Below are 18658 nucleotides of genomic sequence, written 5' to 3' on the forward strand. Positions count from 1 at the left end.
TTTAGGTATGAACTTATGAATTTGAGAACTGAAATAAGAGACCCGATTTATAGAATACTGCTTGGAGGAGGGGGAGCAGAGCATTTTAAAATAACTAATGGCTTGAGTTGATTCTCATCTCTTTTTTTTTTTTTTTTTTTTTGGCTTTAGTGGTTCTCACATAGGATTCAGTGAGTTTAAATGAGACAAGAATATCCAGTGATTAATTTTAAGCTTGTTGTAGGCTATGACCATTAGATACCATTTACTATGTAGAAAAAATACCCCAAAATATCATAGTGTTGGAATTTGCTGCTCAGGGCATCCTATTTGTATTACTTTTACTTTTATGATCTTTATAACTTTGCCCAAGAGACTTTTTGTTAATTGAGCCTCCTCTTATTTAGGTTTCAAACTCTCACAAGTTCTACAGAATTTTCTCAGGCAAATGATTACTGCAAATATTTATGGGATTTCTCTCAACTATTTTTAAAATTGCATTCTTGTGGATTTAGCTTCTTAGAAGCTAATGTGGTGAACCTTAATGAACTTATCTCTGAAAATACTTAGGAAACACAACTTTTCTTAAGGCATTTTGTGTATATTTGCTTTAAAACTTTTCTACATGTACAAAGCTTTTCCCCCTTTTGACAAATCAGTCTTCACTTTTGTTTTTCAGACTCAGATTTCGGAAACTAGTTGTTATTTACCTCCCAAGATATTGGTCATCCTTGTTTCCTTGGCTTAGGTCTACTTTGCTGGTTTCAGGTGTTGGCAAGTGTCTTATTCTCCTTTCTGGTTTATAGATCATGTTTCCTGCCACATGTTATTTACTGGATGATTCTTTAAAAAAAAAAAAAAATCCCACTCTATGACTTCCATCTTCTTAGTCTTTAGACAACTATTGGCATCTTGAGTGTCTCTTCTTACTTCAGTCGGAATACCACCATGCTTATTTTAGGCCATTCTCTCAAATAATTCTATTATTTCAAAGTATTTCTGGATCTTAGACCTTTTTCTTGATGTTGTTTTTTCTTTTCTTTTGGTGATCTATTACAACATGCTGTCATCACATTGACTTATTTATTTAAAGAAAACTCTATAAATTAACAGCATGTATTTTTTTGGTGTTTACTTAGAGAATAATCCAGCTTTTAACCTACTTTGGTATTGCCCCGTTTTATATTTGGAATACTTTACTTCTCAGTAATTAACATGTTGAAATGGTAAATGATAGTCGTCCGCATTTACCTTTTCCCACAGTTCTTTTACTCTGAGCAGGTAGACAATTGATGTAAGTTTGGATAAATTTCTTTTAACATACAGCAGTTAATGATATGAAATAACTTTCTATTGAACTCTTTAGCTTAAACACTGGCTTACAAGTAGGAAATGGAGACTCTTGCTCCACTTACTTGTGATAGCAGACACCTTATTTTCGGTATCAGTGACAGAGCAGCTTTTTTAGGATAGCTTATTTGCTTTCTATTTTGTTTTTATTGTTTGTTAGTGAACCAGGTCATCTCAGTTGTGTCTTTATTTCTCAAACACAACATACATTTCTTCAAATGCTAGAACTTACAAAGCCCTTATAGAGACAGATGGGCCCTCTCATCTTAGAGGAGAGTATTAAGAGAGATCCGATGTCTCCTTTAATTTCTTGTGGTTCACCTGTCTTGAAGGAGGCTTGCAGGGTGACTCAGAAGGCGAACACTAGTTTGGTTGTGTATGGGTTCTCCAGCTGAGCTCTTCTTTTGTATTCCTACCATCTCACCACCTCCTTTGGGGAAAGTGGGATTTCACCATTTGGCCAGTTTCTGCAGGGATGCTGCCAAGCGTGCCAGAAAAGTCCTTTCTTCCCTGTGATTCAGGAGGTGGGGTTGTCTCATAGACCTGTTCCAAACTTTGTCTCTGTTAAAACCTCCTCATCTGCTCCCATGTATTGTGCTTCTATTTTAAATTTAATTTATTCCTTTTTTTTTTTTTTCGTTTGTATTTCCCAGTGCTGTAGAACCTAATGCTGGGTCCTATTTCTTTTTTCTCTGCTTAACCTTTTCCTCTGTATTGGATATTTAATTTAATATTCAGTTTGTTTGCTTTTTTTTTTTGCTTCTCCTTTTGTATGTCAGGTTTGTTTAGTTTTCTTCTAATTTTGCATATTAAAAACTATTGGAATATTATGTTAAATTAGAATTCACAGCCAAGTGTGTAGGCATCGATAGGAAATGCTGTACATTAGCGAAGGCTGTGATAGCATTTAAATTAAATCCGACACCTAAAATAGCTTTAGATACAAAGAGTCCTGACATTCAGTGAAAAACCAATGACACTGTTCATTATCTTGTCCTAAAATGTGACAGGTCAATTATTAATCCTATTTTCATAATTAAGTTTAGAACATTACGGTATTTGAAGATCCGACACAGATGAATTTGTGGTTTGGCATTAATGTGATGCTGCTGTACCCATCTGTGGCATTTAGCACTGAAGCAAAACAACCTTCCTAATAGTCACAGCTTGTGGCTTAGTCAAAATCACATCACAACATCTTTTTCCTGTTCTCTCTCTTCTTTGTGATTTTGGTTAAGACGTGATTAATTTTATTAGAGAAGAGCCTTAAGTGTGTATAGTGTGCTTTCCTTAGGTAAATCTTTATTCGTGTATCCCTGATTGCCTACCGGATAAATCCCAGACTTTTCAGCCTGACATCAGAACACTCCATAAGTTGCTCCATCTAAGCTGTGCAGTGTGATCTCCTGCCAGTCCCTCACTATTTTTAACAGCTTTGTTTGAGATATAATTCACACATTTCACTCATTTAAAGTGTCCAGTTCAGTGGTTTTTAGTATATTACAGAGTTGTGTAACCATCACCATAGTCAATTATAGAACATTTTCATTACCCCAGCAAAAAACCCCATACCCATTAGCAGTCACCCCTCATTTCCTCCCAACACTCCCAACCTCCATCCAGCCTCTGAGAACCATTAATCTACTTGCTGTCTCTACAGATTTGCCCATTATGGACATTTCAGATACATGGAATCATATAGTGTGTGACCTTTTGTGACAGGCTGCTTTCATTTACCATAATGTTTTTAAGGTTTGTCCAGTTTGTATCATGTACCAGTACTTGACTAGTTTTTATGGCCGAATAGTATTTCGTTGTATGGATATACCACATTTTGTTTACCTATTCATTAGCTGATGGACATTTGGGTTGTTTCCACTTAGTCCATTTCTTTTTGAAGCAACACTGCTGGCCTCCTCACTGTTTATCAGATACATTGTGCTCATCCTTAACTCTGTTTTTCCCCATCCTGAAATGCCCTTCCGTTATACCTCTCCAACATTTGCCCATGCCAGCTGCAACCTTGCATCTTTCATAAGACCTTCCCCAACTGCTGGAACCACGGGGATCTCAGGCTTCTCTGAGCTCCTACTTCACTTAGTGGCTGCATCCCTCAACTGGTCTTTAATCACTGCCTTACATTCCTTTAACGTGTGTGTACGTTTTCTCAAATAGGTTGCAAGCTTTTAAAGGGCAAACCATATTTTATGTTGTTATTTTTTGGTTCTTTCTTGTTGTTTGCTGTCATATTAATATATAGCTTTTAATGGATGAAGCATATTTATTGATTTTAAGGTGGCCAAAATGCCAGATGAATTAAGCAACTTATGATTTTTGTACGGTAGGCAATAGAATCAGATAGACTTGGACTATATTTGATTCTACTTGTTATTTTTTTTGTTTTACTTGTTATTATCTGTGTGACGTGGGCAGGTTATTTGTGGTTATTGAGTTCTGATTTTCTCGTTTGTGAAAGTTAGGATGAATTCCCTTACTCTCTCTTCCCCTTTTCCTATTTCCTACTGAGGTGGTGGAAGTACATTTCAGGCTTTTAGAGGATAATGGTGTTAATTTTGCCTTCCAGTCATTTGATAAAGCAACAGGCAGGCAAGTAAATTAAATCAACTGAAGTTTGTGCCAGACAGCCATTAACTTCCTTTGCTAATATTGCTTGTCAGAAACCAGAATCTTCAAGAATTATAATTAAGCATTTTTAACTGAGTGATAATGTCAGTCTTAGTGATCTGTTTCACAGGTTTAACTTTTCTTACCAAATGACCTTATCTTAAGCAATATTTGCAGTTTACATTATGTATTAAACGTGCTGATTGGTTAATGTACCTACCTTTCATGTTGCTTCTTTTAAGCCACTTGTGACTTTTAGGCTGTTTTGCCTTTCCTGTCTTTATGCTCCCAGAAACAAGTAAAGGACTCCAACATCCACTTTGCTTCTCCCCCTCAAAGAAAAGGGGCAGTCAGATAAAGTGCGTCTTGGGTTGGGAACATTTCCACTTTTTCTCTCTCCTCCCATTTTTTTTAGGAGTAAGTGCTCCCCCTAGTGACAGCACAGAGTGAGATTTCTGTAGCCAAAACAGTGGAAATTAAACAAAACTGCCATAAACTGGGACTTTGTTTCTTCGGGGGGGGGGGGGGGGGGGAGGCCGGGGCGGGGGGGACCCTGGTGGCGTAGTCGTTAAGTGCTACAGCTGCTAACCAAGAGGTCAGCAGTTCAAATCCACAAGGTGCTCCTTGGAAGCTCTATGGGGGCAGTTCTACTCTGTGGTATAGGGTTGCTATGAGTCAGAATCGACTCAACGGCAGCGGGTTTGGTTTTGGTTTTTTGGTTTCTTCTCTGATCTGAGAGCTCTGGCATCCCTCTTCTTGTATTCAAGACTAGAAGACTAGAACAGGGCAGCCGTGAGGTAGCGAGGAAGAGCTGCAGTTATTAGTCCTGATACAAGGCCCTCTTTTGTTTTATGTCCAAAAAGGCCTATCCTGTTTGCTATCCAAAATTGAAAAATGGTGTGAAAAACTCTTTCATATACCCTTATTTTTAAGATCTTCTGTATCCCCAAACTTCTTTTACTTAATTGTCTTGACTATTTAAAAAATGATGCCTCTGCCTTTTAGTACTGTTTCAGTGAGGTGTGTGTGTGTTAGAGAGAGAAAGAAAACAAGAGAGAGAGAATGAGAGAGACGTCTTGAGTGGCCAGTATTTCTAGCCCAGTTTTCTTAAGTGATGTACAGAAAATGCTTTTTTAAACCTTTGCAACTGGAAATGGCAGTTAGTTAATCCAAAAAATTGGTTGAGGTGAGGAATCATAAAAATAATACATAACTTCGGCATTTCGTTTATAAAATGTAGATATATATTAATTTGTCAACCTTTTGATGTAGGGCCAAAATATTTTCTTTGAGTATGGATCTGCTGATTATGGTTCAGAATTCCCTCTTCCATAAATCACCCCCATAATGTATTTACAATTTTGAGTTCAGGTTTCTTTAAAGTTGAATGAAAATTTTAAGATGCTTAATGAGGGTGACTGAAAGCTACTAACCAAAAGGCCAGCAGTTCGAATCCACCAGCTGCTTCTTGGAAGCCGTATAGGGCAGTTCTACTCTACCCTATAGGGTCACTATGAGTCAGAATCAAGTCGACTTTTTTTTTTTTAATGAAGGAGACTGAAAGCATAATCTTAGATATTTATGATTTTCTCCTTGTCTTTTACGAGTTGTCTTGTTCATCCCTACTTCAGTAGAAATTTTCTTTAATGACTTGTCTTTAGTGAGTTTTTCTAAAACTGTCAACTTAGTTTCCCCAGAAACAACACTTTGCTTTCATATGTTTATGTATTAAATGCACTATTAAGTACAATTGGGGTAAACTGGTCTGGGAACAGAGACAGCTCACTCTTGGTTAGGTTACAGCTCAACCAGTGAGAGCAGAAGTAGGTGGGGGTAGCCTGGAAAGTAGCTAAGAGCTTTCAGCTTGCCATTGGCAAGGAACTGGGGAGTGTTGCTTGAGTGAGTGCATACTCTGTGGTGATCTTGTTTCATCCTTTAGTACCCACATTCCTCTTTTGTCTATGCATTGAATTTGGTCCCATGGTCTGGTCTGTTCTGCTTTGTTTTATTGTTCCTTCGCCTTTATCCACTTTAGAAAGAAATTAATGAGTTAGGAATCACAGTTAAAGAAGTATACTCAAAAGCATATATTTTCTTTCTTTGTTTTTTAAAGTAAGCTTTCTGAAGTACAATATAGGCAGAAATGTGCACAGACAGTAAATATAATAGTTTGTTGAATTTTCACAATTGAACACATGCATGTAACTAGCACCCAGATTTAGAAGTAGAACATTATCTTTTAGCCTAGCAGCCTGCCTTTTGTACCCCTCACAGTTGCTACTTTCCCATACTCGCGGAAGAGGGAAACTATTATCCTGACTTCTAACACTGTACATTAGTTTACCTGATTTTGAGCCTGATTTTGCTGTCACGTTGATTCCAACTCATAGCGACCCTATACTTTTGTGTTTAGCTTCTTTCACTCAACATTTTAAAAAAGAGATTCATCCATAATATTTCATGGTGCGATAGACTGTTCATTTTTAGTACTGTATACAAAAGCAAAACCAAACCAGTTGCCATCAAGTTGATTCTGACTCATAGTGACCCTATAGGACAGAGTAGAACTACCCCATAGGGTTTCCAAGGAGTGGCTGGTGGATTTGGACTGCCGACCTTTTGGTTAGCAGGCAAGCTCTTAAGCAGTGTGCCACCATGACTGTATAGTCTTCCATTACATGAATATAGAACAACTCTTCTCCTGATGGACATTAAGCATATTTCTAATTTTTGGCTATTGCAAATAATGTTGCTATGAACATTCTTATGCATGTTTTTGGTGAATATATGCATGTATTTCTTCTAGGTATCTTCAACAAGTAGGATTATTGGGCCATATCAGGTGCATATGTCCAGCTTAATAGATACTGCCAAACAGTTTTCCAAAGTGCTTTCATCAATGTAAACTCCTAATAGCAATGTGTGAGTGCCCCCAGCGTATATTTTTTAGGAAACAAAAGTGCCGGACTTTCTAGTACATAATTTCTAGCATATCAATAATGAATTTTCTACTTAAAGATTGAAACTGAAGATGTTTGTATTTTTTTCTGCATGATTTACTTACATCGTCCTTACATCATGTAACTTTTTTTGTTCTTCTAAAAGAAAAGGAGTTTTTTAAGTTTTTACAGTTAGTCTTCACACTGCCAGGCTGTTTGAATTGGACTCTTGGTGAGAAGCTCTTCTTTTAGCCAATGAGATATTTTATATTATTAGCTTTTCTTTGAGGGAGAGAAACAAAGTGGATGTTGGAGTCCTTTACTTGTTTCTGGGAGCTTAAAGACAGAAAAGGAATATCATGGATATTCAAGGATAAACCAAGATCATCACTGAGCATGCATTGAAAACGGGTGGTATCTCTTAAAAAGGTATACCATTCCCAGTTGCTGTACTTTTCATGACTCCAAGAGATACTATTTTTAAAAAATTGCCTAAAGTATCTGCCTTAGTTATCTAATGCTGTTAAAGCCAACCACACGTGGATGGCTTTAAAAACAGAAATTTATTCCCTCACAGTTTAGGGGGCTAGAAGTCTGAATTCAGGGCACCAGCTCCAGGGGAAGTCTTTTTCTCTCTGTTGGCTCTAGGGGAAGATCCTCGTCATCAGTCTTCCCTTGGGTCTAGGAGTTTCTCAGTGCAGGGACCCCAGGTTCAAAGGACACACTCCTCTCCGGCCCCTCTTTTTTGGTGGTAGGAAGTCCCTCTCCTCTCTGCTTGCATTTCTCTTTTATGTCTCAAAAGAGATTGACTCAAGATACAACTTAATCCTGTAGATTGTATCCTGCCTCATTAACATAATTGCTTCTAATTCTGCCTCATTTATATCATAGAGGTTAGGATTTACAACACATAGGATAGTTATATCAGATGACAAAATGGTGGATAACCACACACTGGGAATCATGGCCTAGCCAAGTTGATGTACATTTTTGGAGGACACAATTCAGTCCGTAGCGGTGTCAACCTCTGTTAAAATGGATGACTTACCCAGATCCCAGAGTGTATCTTTCATTACTTAAGTCTTGGCGAACTCTGGATTCCCTGTTTTGGAAAAGTTCAGAGTACTAGGTATCTGAATATAACAGATTTGAAGATTATTTCCCATCTCCTTTTCCTTGTCTTTTGTTATAACAACAAACATGGGAGGCATATGTTTTTTTAATTCCTACTTACTTACTGAAGTTTTAGAAGAGTTTGTCTGTGGCATCAGTGGGAATTAGAATGCTGTCATAGGATCTGTAGAAAAAGCTTAAAAATAAGAAGTAAACTATTTTCATCAATGTGAAGTGACCCAGTATAAAGAAGATGGAAGGAATACACAGAGTCACTGTATGACAACAAAAGGAATTAGTTGATGTTCAGCTATTTCAGGAAATAGCATACGATTAGAACCGATGATCCTGAAGGAAGAAGTCCAAGCTGCACTGAAGACATTGGGAAACAACAAGCCTCCAGGAATTGATGGAGTACCAATTGAGACGTTTCAACAAATTGATGCAACGCTGGAAGCACTTGCTTCATCTATGCCAAGAAACCTGAAAGACAGCTACCTGGCTAACTGACTGGAAGAGATCCATATTTGTGCCCATTCCAGAGAAAGGTGATTCAACAGAATATGGATATTATCGAACAATATCATTAATATCACACAAAAGTAAAATCTTGCTGAAGATCATTCAAAAACAGTTGCAGCAGTACATCGACAGGGAACTGCCATGAATTCAAGCTAGATTCAGAAGAGGATGTGGAAGGAGGGATATCATTGCTGATGTCAGATGAATCTTGGCTGAAAGTAGAGAACACCAGGAAGATGTTTACCTGTATTTTATTGACTATACAAAGGCATTCAGCTGTGTGGATCATAACAAATTATGGATAACATTGCAAACAACAAACACTTAATTGTGCTCATGATGAACCTCTTGGTACATGAACCAGGAGGTAGTCATTTGAACAGAACAAGTAGATACTGCATGGTTTGAAGTCAGGAAAGGTGTTTGTCAGGGTTGTATCCTTTCACCATTAAGTCTGTATGCTGACCAGATAATCTGAGAAGCTATATGAAGAATAATGTGGCATCAGGATTGGAAGAAGACTAGTTAACAACCTGCAATATGCAAGTGACACAACTTTCCTTGCTGAAAGTGAAGAGGAATTGAAGCACTTACTGATGAAGATAGAAGACTATGGCCTTCACTATGGATTACATCTCAACATAAAGAAAACAAAAATTCTTACCACCAGATCAATAAGCAACATCACGATAAATGGAGAAAATATTGAAGTTGTCAAGGATTTCATTTTACTTGGATCCACAATCAATGCCCATGGAAACAGCAGTCAAGAAATCTAACGATGTATTGTACTGGGCAAATCCGCAAAAGACCTCTTTAAAGTGTTAAAAAGCAAAAATGTCACTTTGAGGACTAAGGTGTGCCTGACCCAAGCCACGGTATTTTCAGTCGCCTCATATGCATATGAAAACTGGACAGTGAATAAGGAAGACCAGAGAAGAATTGATGCCTTTGAATTATGGTATTGGTGATGAATATTGAATGTACCATGAAGTTTCAAAAGAAGGAACAAATCTGTCTTGGAAGAAGTACAACCAGAATACTTAGAATGGAGGAGGTGAGACTTCATCTTAAGTACCTTGGACATGTTGTCAGGAGGGACCAATCCTTGGAGAAGGACATCATGCTTGGAAAAGCAGAGGGTCAACGAAAAAGAGGAAGAGCCTCAACAAGATGAATTGATACAGTGGCTGCAGTAGTGGGCTCTAACCTAGCAATGATTGTGAGGATGTTGCAGGACCGGGCAGTATTTTGTTCTGTTATATATTTTGTTCTGTTATATGTAAGGCTGCTATGAGTGGGAACCGACTTGACAGCACCTAACAACAACAACAAAGTGACCCATATAATGTCACAAAAAAGACTTGGAGCTTAATGTTGGTGTTGTTAGGTGGTGTTGAGTCAGCTCTGACAGCGACCCTGTGTATAACAGAACAAAACCCTTCCCGGTCCTCCGCCATTCTCAGGATCGTTGCTACGTTAGAGCTCACTGTTGCAGCCACTGTGTCAGTCCGTCTTGTTGAGGGTTTTCCTGTTTCTCGCTGACCCTCTACGAAAGATGATGACCTCCTCCAGGGTCTGGTCCCTCCTGATAACTTGTCCAAAGTATGTGAGATGTAGTCTTACCATCCTTGCTTCTAAGGAGCATTCTGGCTGTACGAGTCAATTCGGACTGGTAGCGACCCTGTAGGGCATTCTCATCAGAGCATAGTAACTGGGAAACATAGTGAGAAGGCTTATCTCAGAAATAAAGGCAAACCTATCAAAAGTTTAGCAAATTCACACATCCAGGAGCCATCACCTAAGAAAATGCTCCATCTATACAAAAATGAGGCTTCAACTTAGGGTTCCTGAGTTTCACACATTTCAAAAGGCTCCCACCTTGAGGCTAAATGAGTTAAAATCCTGAAGAACTCCAAAGAAAAAAACAAAAAAATACCAAACCTGTTGTTGTCGAGTCAATTCTGATTCATAGTGGCCTTATAGGACAGAGTAGAACTACCCCATAGGGTTTCCAAGGAGTGGCTGGTGGATTTGAACTGTAGCAGCTGTAGCGCTTGACCACTGCACCACCAGGGCTCCCAAAGAACTCCAGAGGCATGTGTCCCAGGAATCATGAAAGGGTTATGGTATCTTGTTGGTGATGTTGGCTACCAAGTGTGGGAGGCTCGGAGAAGGTGTTTAAACTGTGTTAGTTCTTCACAGTCATCACTTTCGGCTTCATGCTTATGCAATACTAATATGTGATAATTACATCAAAAATAATTGGAAAATCCATTACACCCAGCGTATGGATGTGGCTTACAGTGTAATTTTTTCTCCAAATCAAAGTTATGGATAATATAAAAGATTTGTAACGCAACTAATAATTGCTTTAGAATAAATCTTATGAATCTAGGTTAAAACATAGAAAATATTAATTGAGTGCTTACTACAGTACGTGGTAGGCATCCTGCTCTGAGTGAATGCTGTTGCATCAGTGGACACTTGGGTTCAAGGAAGTACTTGTCTAAGAGAGTAAATGCATGGTTCTTATGCTTCAGTAGAATAGAGGTTGTCTCCAATTTTCAAGTATGTTGTGTTGGAAATACTTTGTGTTAAGACAGACCCGGATTTATTCTTGGCTGAGGCTTGCTCATTTACTTACTCAGAATCCTTGGGCAAGTTATTTCTTTGATTCGAGCCCAAGTCTCCTCATCTCAAAAGAGGATAATAATACCTACATAGTAGGACTGTTGAGTAGATCAGAGGAAATGTACGTAAAGGACACCATGCTTGGTGCAGAGTTATGGTCAAGGAAGGATGATTGTTATTGTTCTTTTAAATAATCTGTTTGCAAGTCACAACATATTTCTCTTTGGATATATAGGAAAATTCCCATCTAGAAATTCCATGAGGTTATACAAGTTTTCTCTCTAGATGATTAGTTTTCTGGGTTAGGCCATCAAACCACTACCTCCCCCCACTCCCCGGTTTTTTGAAGTAACTTTATTGAGATATAATGTAAGTAAATGTACAGTTTGATGGGTTTTGACACATATATACACCTGTATAACCACCACCCCAGTCAAGATATAGAACATTTCCATCACCCCCTAAAGAGACACCCCTTTGCAGTTAATCCTGTACCCTGACTCTAGGTAACTGCTGATCTGCCTTTTGTCACTATAGACTAGTTTTGCCTATTCTAGAATTTCATAAAATTTCCATGAAATGAACTGTACATATTTAAAATGTACAGTTTGATGAATTCTGACATAGGTATACAGTTATCACAATTAAGATAATGATCACATTTATCAGTGCCAAAAGTTACTTGGTGCCCCTTTGTAGTCCCTGTCTCCTTCCTTCATTGCCCACCCCACCAGGCAACCACCAGTCTGCTTTCTTTCACTAGAGTTTGCAATTTCCAGAGTTTTATAGAAATGAATTCTGCAGTATCTACTCTTTTTTGTCTGGCTTCTTTCACTTAGCAATGATTATTTTGAAATTCATCCATGATGTCGCCTATATCAATAGTTTATTCCTTGAACATTGCTATGATACTGAAGTTGTACTGCTGATATTTCAAATACCAGCAGGGTCACCCATGGTGAACAGGTTTCAATGGTGTTTTCAGACTAAGATAGACTAAGAAGAAAGGCTTGGCAATCTACTTCCAAAAATTAGTCAGTGAAAACCCTACGGATTACAACAGAACATTGCCAGATACAGTGCTGGAAGGTAAGCCTCCCAGGTTGGAAGGCACTGTAATAGCTGCAACAATGGGCTCAAACATACCAACGATCATGAAGATGGTGGAGGACCGGGCAGTATTTTTTTTCTGTTGTGCATGATGTTGCTGTCAGCTGGAGTTGAGTCAAGAGCAACTAACAATAGCGTATAATAGAAGGGGCCAGTTTGCTGTGGTAAAAAATCAGGGAACCTGGCTTTTATCTCTGATCACTTAAGTTCTTCAGGCATTATTTTCCCTCCTGGTGTATACAATGATGGGTTGGGCCTGGTAGAAGTTAAGGTTCTGTTTTGCTTTTGCAGGCTATCCTCAGTTCTAAGAAAGACGATGATTAGAACAGTTGAGCCTAGTTTCTTTCTCATTTCACCCACTTGGTGGTGCTAATGGAGATGGGTATAGGACAGACCTCTTTGGATTGGTGAACAGTTTCAGAGCCTTTTCTAAAAGGGTCATTTGACAAGTAGATTTTCATAATTCAGGAAGTGCCTTGTTTTGTTAAGAACTAGATGCAATAATGTTATAATCAAAACAAAAACACTTTGTTTTTCTGAACTGAAAAATAATTGGAGTTGAATAATATTCTATTTCTTTAGGTTAAAGAGTTTCATGCAGTTATGTTGATGAGGCAGGACTCAGTCTACAAGATTGGAGTACATCTTGAGCCACTCTCTTTGGAGATACAAAAGAGAGAAGCAAGCCGAGAGACAGGGGGACCTTATACCACCAAGAATGCAGTGCTGGGAGCAGAGCGGGTTCTTTGGACCGGAGGTTCCTGCCCTGAGAAGCTCCCAGACCAAGGGAAGATTGATACAAGGACCTTCCTCCAGAGATGAGAGAGAGAGAAAGACTTCCCCTGGAGCTGATGCCCTAAATTTGGACTTGTAGCCCACCAGACTGTGAGAAAATAGATTTCGCTTTGTTAAAGTCATTCACTTGTGGTATTGCAGCAGCACTAGATGACTAAGACAAAATCAGTTTGGTCTACAGATTCAACACAATCTCAATCAGAATCCCAGCAACGTTTTTTGTAGATGTTAACAAACTGAACTAAAATTTATACGTAAAGGCAAAGGCACTAGAACAGCCCAAAAAAACTTCTGCAAAGAAGAATAAAGTCGGAGGTCTCAAGTTACCCAATTTCAAGGCTTATTATAAAGCTACAATAATCAAGACAGTATGGTATTGGTGAAAAAACCAGCACATAGATCAACAGAACAAGATAGAGAGCTCAGATATAGACCCGTGCAAACATAGTCAACTGATTTTTTACAAAGGTACGAAGGTACAAAGGCAAATCAACGGAGAAAGTGAAGTCTTTTCAACAAGTGGTGCTGGAACAAGTGCAACATCCATATGTTTAAAAAAACAAACCTTGACACGTACCTCCCGTCTTATAGAAATTAACTTAGAATGGGCCATAGAACTAAATCTAAGATGTAAATATAAGGAAAATGTAAGAGAAAAATCTGCATGACCTTGGGTTTGGCCATGAGTTTTAGATACAAAAAGCATAATCCATGAAAAAAAGTTGATAAATTGTACTTTATCAAAATGTAAGACTTTTGATCTGTGAAAGCTCTGTTAAGAGAATGAAAAGATAAACCACCACTGGGAGAAAATATTTGCAAAACGCACGTATCTGATAAAGGACTCATATCCAGAATATATTTAAAAATGCTTAAAACTCAATAATAAGAAAACCAACAACCCAATTACAAAATGGGCAAAAGATCTGAACAGACACATCACTAAAGAAAATATACATGTGTCAAATAAGCATATGAAAAGATGCTCAACATCATGGAGGTAGGATTTATAACACATGGGAAAATCACATCAGATGAGAAAATGGTAGACAATCACCCAATACTGGGAATCACGACCTAGCCAAATCGATACACATATTTTTGGGGGACAAATTTTAGTCCATGACAGGGAAAATTGACATTTTAACAATAGTGAATCTCCCTATACATGAACGTGGTCTGTCTTTTCATTTATTTAGATCTTCTTTGACTTCTTTTATTAGTGTTTCACAGTTTTTAGCACGTATTTTGTTGTATTTATACCTAAGTACTCCTCTTTTTAAAATTTCAATTGTCAAATGCTGGTATATAGGAATACCATTAACTTTTCTTTTTATTGACCTTGTTTCCTATGACTTTGCTAAATACACGTACAGTTCCAGGAATTTTTTTTTTTTTTTTTCCGGTAAGGTATTTTTGCATTTCTTGCATAAAGGACTATGTTATCTACAAATAGTCAGTTTTATTTTTCCTTCTAGTCATTATGCTTTTTATTTTTCTTGTCTTATTGTACTGATTAGGACTTTTAGTATGGTATTGAATAAGAGTGATGAGAGAGGACATCCCAGCATTGTTTCTGATCTTAAGGGAAAAGGGGAAAGCATTTAGTCTCCCATCATTAAGTATGATGCTAGCTGTAGGGTTTTTTTTTTTTTTTTTTTAATACATATTCTTTTATTAAATTAAGGAAACTCCCTGTATTTCTAATTTGCTGAGAGTTTTTATAATGAATAGTTGTTGAGTCTTGCTGAATGCTTCTTCAGCATTTTTTAATGTGATATATGGCTTTTCTTATTTAGTCTTTTAATATGGTAAATTACATTGATCAGTTTTTGAATGGTGAACCACCTTTACATTCTTGGGATAAACTACTTGGTCATGATGTAAGGAGCTCTAGTGGTGCAGTGGTTAAGAGCTTGGCTGCTAACCAAAAGGTCAGTGGTTTGAACCCATCAGCTGCTCTATGGGAGAAAGATGGGGCAGTCTGCTTCCGTAAAGATTTACAGCCTTGGAAACCCTATGGAGCAGTCTACTCTGTCCTTAGGGTTGCTATGAATCAGAATTGACTCAATGGCAATGAGTTTGCTTTTTTTTTGTTTGGTTATGATGTATTTGCCTTTTTTATATATTTCTAGATGCTTGTTAAATTCTTGTTGAAGATTTTTGCATCTGTGTTCGTGAGAGATAATTAGTTTGCAGTTTTCTTGTAATATTTTTATCTAGTTTTGGTACCAGGGTAATGCTGGTCTCATAAAATGACTCAAGAAGCGTTTCCTCTTTTTCTATTTTCTGGAAAAGATCATACAGGATTGATATTGTTTCTTCCTTAATTGTTAGGCAGAGTTCACTAATTAAACCATCTGGGCTTGGAGTTTTCTTTTTTTGATATGTTTTTAACTGAAAATTTAATTTCTTTTATAGATAAAGAGTTGTTCGGGTTGTCTGTTTTTTTTCTCAAGTAAGTTTTGGTAGTTTGTGTCTTTCAAGTAATTGCTCTATTTTATCTAAGTTATCTAATTTATGTGCATCGAGTTACTCTAGTATTCTCTTATCGTCCTTTTAATGTCCGTGGGATCATTAGTGATGCCCTTCTTTGATCCCTGATATGGTAATTTGTGTCTTTTCCCTTTTTTCCTTAGCATTGCTAGAGATTTTCAGTTTTATTGAAAATGATTGTTGAAGAACCAGCTTTTGGTGTCATTAATTTTCTCTGAAATTTTCCTGTTTTCAGTTTCATTGATTTCCATTTTAACTTGTATTATTTCCTTCTTTTTGCTTGTTTTGCATTTTCTCTTTTTTTCCTCTAGCTTCTTAAAGTAGAAGCTTAGGTTTTTGATTTTACATCTTTCAAATATGTGCATTTAATGTTAAACATTTACCTCTATGCACTGTTTGCATCCCACAAATTTTGATATGTTATATTTTCATTTTCATTTAGTTGAAAATACTTAAGACTGCCTCTTTGACTTATGGGTTATTTAGTAATGTGCTATTTAATATTTAGGGATTTTGTAGATATATATTTTTTAATGATATTTAGTTTAATTCCATTATGGTCGGAGAATATACTTTATATATATAATTTCTATTACCCTCCCCTCCCCACCTCAAACACACACATTCCGCATAGCTCTGATTTCATTTCCTACTATTCCCGTCCTTTGCTTGGTGTGAACTCCAGCCATTATTGCTGTCCCTTCGGCGCATCAAGCACACGCCTACCTCAGGGCCTTTGTACTTGCGGTCCTTTCCGTTTTTAATATTTGTCCCTCAGATATCCGTATTGCTAGCTCCATCATTTCCTTCAGACCTTTACTTACATTGTGTTGCCTGCTTATCTCATACAATGGAACCACCATGTACTTACTATCACAAGTTGAAAACCAGGGAGTACCATCAATTCTTCCTGCTCCTCGTGTCTGATATTTTAACGAGATTAAATCTTTCCTTTACAAAATAGGAACCTTCACGATTTCAGTAGTTTTCCATTACACACATTTTGAAAAACGCATCTTTACTGAAAGTCTCAGTTACAAAATTTTAGTTCCAGAATAGCATAGGTTTTGTTAGCTCAGCCCCAGGTGCTTATTTATTATACACACACATATGTATGTTATAGATATAGGTAATCCCTGGGTTACGAATGGCCGACTTACGTACAACCCATAGTTTTGAACCAACCCCTTGAAGCCTATTATGTTAGAAATTCGAGATACATACAATGGTTTGTAATAACAAATGGATGCTACTTTGCGACACACGTGAAAACATTATTATTATTATTACTATATTATTATGTTAAAGATGTTTTAAAGTATCTGGAAGTATTTAATGTTTTTTTTGTGCATAGAAAGGTACACTATTTACTGTATACCAAGACAAACATTTGACTAACCGATGTTAGATACGAATTGTACCTAACTGTTCCAACTTACGTACAAACTTGACTTTAAGACAGTCTTAGAAATGGAACTCGTTTGTAATCCGGGGACTGTCTATAATCGGTCTCTAGACTGATTTGTGTTCCTCTTTATTAGGTAATGAGAGCTATGCGACTTTTGTTTTTCTTTTCATTCTTGTTGCCAAGGAACACGAAGCACAGCCACTAACCAGCTGTGTAGCCTCGGGGCATCATTTAGCTTTTCTGTATTCAGTCAGTAAAGTGAGGGAGGTGTACTAGCACAGCTGTCCAGATTCTTTCTGGCATGGTGAATTTGTAAACTAAACTTCGTGCTCACCCCAGTTGTCATCTTATCTCAGGTAGCTATTACATCCATTTCTCTACTCCTTTAAAAATGTTTACTTACGTCTCTGGTAAAAACAAAAAAGCTCGAGGTACCTCTCTGATTCTCTTGCCTAATATTTTAAAAACATGTTCAGTTTTTGCATGTCTCAGCATGTGCAGTACTCTAAATCCATTTGTTTTCTGCAGGTAAACACTATATAAATAAGAATAGAATGATTTATTATTTCATCAAATCATTATTTTGTAGTAAAAATACCTGTTGTGGTTTTTAAAATCCTATTATACTGTGTAATTTCTTCAGGATTTCAACATAAATAGCATGTGAACTTAGCCTTGTGAACAACATAGTAAAATCTTGAAATTTAGAGAAATATATAACTTACCTACATTATTTACACATTGGATTACATGCCTTGCAATTGGCAATTGTATTTACTTAGACAGTGTCTTTCTTTTAGGATAACTAGAGGACTGGTAGTTTCTGTATTGCTGACAGGAGGATGTTGTTGCTGTTAGGTGCCGTCAAGTCAGTTCTGACTCATAGCGACCCTGTGTTCAACAGAACGAAACACTACCTGGTCCTGTGCCATCTTCAAATCATTGTTATGCTTGAGCCCATTGTTGTAGCCAGTGTGTCATTTCATCTCGTTGAGGGTCTTCCTCTTTTTCACTGATCCTCTACTCTACCAAGCATGATGTCCTTCTCCAGGGACTGATCCCTTCTCATAACATGTTCGAAGTATGTAAGATGAAATCTCACCATCCTTGTTTCTAACGAGCATCTTGGCTGTACTTCTTCCAAGGCATATTTGTTCGAGTCCCCGGTGGTGCAAACTGTTAATACTCTTGCTTGCTAACTGACAGCTAGAGGTTCGAATCTACCCACAGGCGGCTCGGAAGACAGGTCTGGTATTCTGCTTCTGAAAATCAGCCATTAAAAACCCTGTGGAGTACATTTCTACTCTGAAACACTTGGAGTCGCCATGAGACAGAATCGACTTGGTAACAATTGGTAGTGTTTTTTTTTGCTTTTCGTTATCTTTGTGGAGATAGTATCCTAACTCTGACAATGACTAGCTGTTTGACCTTGAACAAATTCCATAACCCCTGTAGACATTGCTTTCTTCATTGTCACAGTGTGAAGGAAATGATTTATTCTTCTGAGGCCCTTTTTAACTTCACCATTCCATTATATCCTATCTTGCACTATTCTTAGCATTAGAGAAAAGGAATCATTGTTTCACATAACTTTTACAGATTGATTTTTGGCAGGTGGTTGTGCTTTTAAATTCATTTGTTTGTATTACATCTCTTCTGACTCAGTGCCTCATTTACAGTAATATCA

The 18658-nt window shown here is 37.4% G+C and overlaps 1 protein-coding gene across 5 annotated transcripts in view; it reads left to right on the plus strand.

Annotated features, from left to right (window-relative positions):
* The window catches only part of PPP4R4 (protein phosphatase 4 regulatory subunit 4), a 131727-nt gene that overhangs the window by 1852 nt on the left and 111217 nt on the right, over positions 1-18658 (plus strand). The gene's annotated exons all lie outside the window — the stretch shown is intronic.

Source organism: Elephas maximus, chromosome 10 (genome assembly GCF_024166365.1).
Source record: "Elephas maximus indicus isolate mEleMax1 chromosome 10, mEleMax1 primary haplotype, whole genome shotgun sequence".
NCBI lineage: Eukaryota > Metazoa > Chordata > Mammalia > Proboscidea > Elephantidae > Elephas > Elephas maximus.